Source organism: Montipora foliosa, chromosome 4, assembly GCF_036669935.1.
Source record: "Montipora foliosa isolate CH-2021 chromosome 4, ASM3666993v2, whole genome shotgun sequence".
NCBI classification, from domain to species: Eukaryota; Metazoa; Cnidaria; class Anthozoa; order Scleractinia; family Acroporidae; genus Montipora; species Montipora foliosa.
The window spans coordinates 34807790-34810733 of NC_090872.1; positions in this window are offsets into that span (position 1 = coordinate 34807790).

Sequence of the window (2944 nt, forward strand, 5' to 3'; positions counted from 1 at the left end):
AAGGCTTTTCAGCTTTGTTTTCCTTCTCATCTAACACACTTGGTGGCTTCCGCTTCTCTACTTTTCATACAGAAATAATTTCTTCAGAGAAAAGTGGAGTGAAAATCACAAATTGTGTGAATAAATTACAAGAGAAAGAAAAGCCTATCGGTGTAGTCAACGGCTTAACTGCAATACACTGCTACCTCGAAGCTTAACCCTTAATTGCGTGGCCTTACGCTGATACGGAGATACGCACTGGAGACACCGAGCTTAGGGGATACGCAGCCGGTATTTCTCCTTCCCGAGGCGCCAAACAAAAAGAGCGAAGGACACTTTTTGATGTATATGTGTTTCTCGTTCATAAAGCACGATAATCGAGTGAAAAACTTAATAGATTGCATTTCGGCTTGCTCAACTTCTCCAGATTTGCATATCATTGTCACGGCTAAGGATTCTAGGAACAATGAGCAACACCTTTCTGTTCGGATTACATCACGCCATGATCACTCACCAAAAATCATCACTCACAATGCTAGGAATTCATCCAACCTTGTCCATGTAAACATTGCCAAGAAAACATCTGATCGGGCACCATCCTTAAAGTTCGCAACTTGGAATATCCGTTTTTTGAACAAAAAGGCATCATCTGTGTGTGACCTGGTTATATCTAAGAGGATCGACATATTAGCTGTGGTTGAAACCTGGCTCACTACTGACAATATCTCTGACCCAACTCTGGCTGATATTATAAACTCCCTTCAGGACTTCAACTTCATTCATCTACCTAGAGAAATGCGGCGTGGTGGTGGTGTAGGTTTCTTTTTGAGGAAAGGGCTAAATATTAAACAAAATGAGATCACTCTGTTTAATGCTTTTGAGTACATGGATATATCTATTTCTACTCCTACGTCGTCAATGCGCTTTGTTACCGTATATCGACCTCCGCCCTCAAAGAAAAACAAACTCTCTGTCGGCATGTTCTGCGATGACTTTTCTATTCTACTCTAGAATCTTGCGGCTTCGCCTTGCAACCTGATAATTACTGGAGACTTTAATCTTCATGTTGACAATCGCGAGGATGCTGATGCTTTGAAGTTTTTGGACATGTTGGAAGCAGCTGGGTTTGAGCAAAGGGTTGTGGGCCCAACCCATAAACGTGGACACACCCTTGACTTAGTTCTAGTGAGGCATGATGATTCTCTATTACGTGGCCTTCCAGAAATTGTTTGTTTTCCTGACAAGATCTCGGATCATAGTGCCATAGTGTGCACCGCTGATATATCTAAGCCTTGTGCTACAACAAGAACGTTTCAATGTAGAAAATTGCGCAAGATAGATTTGGATTTATGGAACAAGAATTTAAAGGATTCTGCATTATATAATTCTGATTTAAACGCATGCACAGATCCTAATGTATTGACTGATCAATATGACAAGGTTCTAAGCAATCTCATTGAATTACATGCTCCTGTTCGCACTCGTACTGTGACACTACGTCCTTACTCGCCATGGTAGGATGACAACTTGAGGTCTCTGAAGAGAGCTAAGCGCCAGGCGGAACGCAAATATGTCAAGTCTGGCTTAGAGATCCATCGCCAGATATTTGAAGATCAGTGCCGCATTTACAGTGATGCGTTAAATTCTGCAAAGCAAGAATACTACAAGAATCAAATTTCAGGATCTGATCAGAAGCAGCTCTTTAGAATGATTGATGGCCTTTTCAAAGTCAAGTCAGCCCCGCTCTTACCAACATGTGACTCGCCTCAGGGATTGTCTGAGAAGTTTGCCACCTTTTTCTCCGAAAAAATAGTGAATCTGAAAGATAGTTTGCACTCGTCAGTCTTGGCGACGATGGATTTGTCAGTAGCGCCTAGTCAACCATCATGTCAGACAACATTCTGTGATTTCTCTGCGGCGTCTGTACGTTATATTAGTGAACTCTTAGTGAAGTCCAATACTAAGTCGTGTATATTAGACCCTGCTCCAACTAGTGTGCTCAAGCATTCTATTGAAGCCCTGGCTCCAGCCATCACCTCTATTGTCAATGCTTCTCTGCTATCTGGTGTATTTCCATCATCCCTTAAAAAAGGTGTAATTCACCCTTCGATCAAGAAGCTGTCCCTTGACCGTGAGGCATATCCGAGTTATCGCCCTATCACAAACGTTGCATTTCTATCGAAGATGCTCGAACGTGTGGCCGCTACGCAAACGCTGAACTATCTTATACCCAATGGGCTTTTAGCCAAGTTTCAGTCTGCGTATCGATGTTTCCACAGCACAGAAACTACGTTATTACGAGTGTTTAACGACATCCTTGTTGCTATTGACAACCACCGGGATGTTGTACTTGTTCTTCTAGATTTATCGGCGGCGTTTGACACCATTGAACATTCTGTTTTACTTAGTCGTTTGGAACACCGTTATGGATTTGATGGGAAGGTGTTAAACTGGTTTAGATCAGACCTGATTGGTAGATCCCAGCAAGTACTAATTGCGGATGTCAGATCAGCCGATTATCCTCTTCAGTATGGTGTTCCTCAAGGGTCTGTCCTGGGGCCATTTTTGTTTTCTTTGTTCTTTGCCCCTCTGGAGAATGTGGTACAAGCCCATGGTTTCAATGTAATGACTTACGCAGATGATACACAGTTATATGTGTCCTTGGGCTCGTCGGATGATCGTCCTGCCGTTCTATCTAAGTTTGAAGCTTGTGTGAAGGACATTCTCATCTGGTGCACCTCTAATGGTTTGGCATGCAACCCCGACAAGACGGAAGTAATTCATCTTTGCTCTTGTTTCCAAAGCATTACTCTTCCTGGTATTGATGTTGGTGGTTATACTATATCGCCAACACCAGCTGTCCGAGATCTCGGAGTGCTTGTTGACTCACATCTGACGTTGTCTAAACATGTTAACAGTGTATGCAAGTCCGCATTCTTTTCCATTAGTAAGATTTGTAGGATTA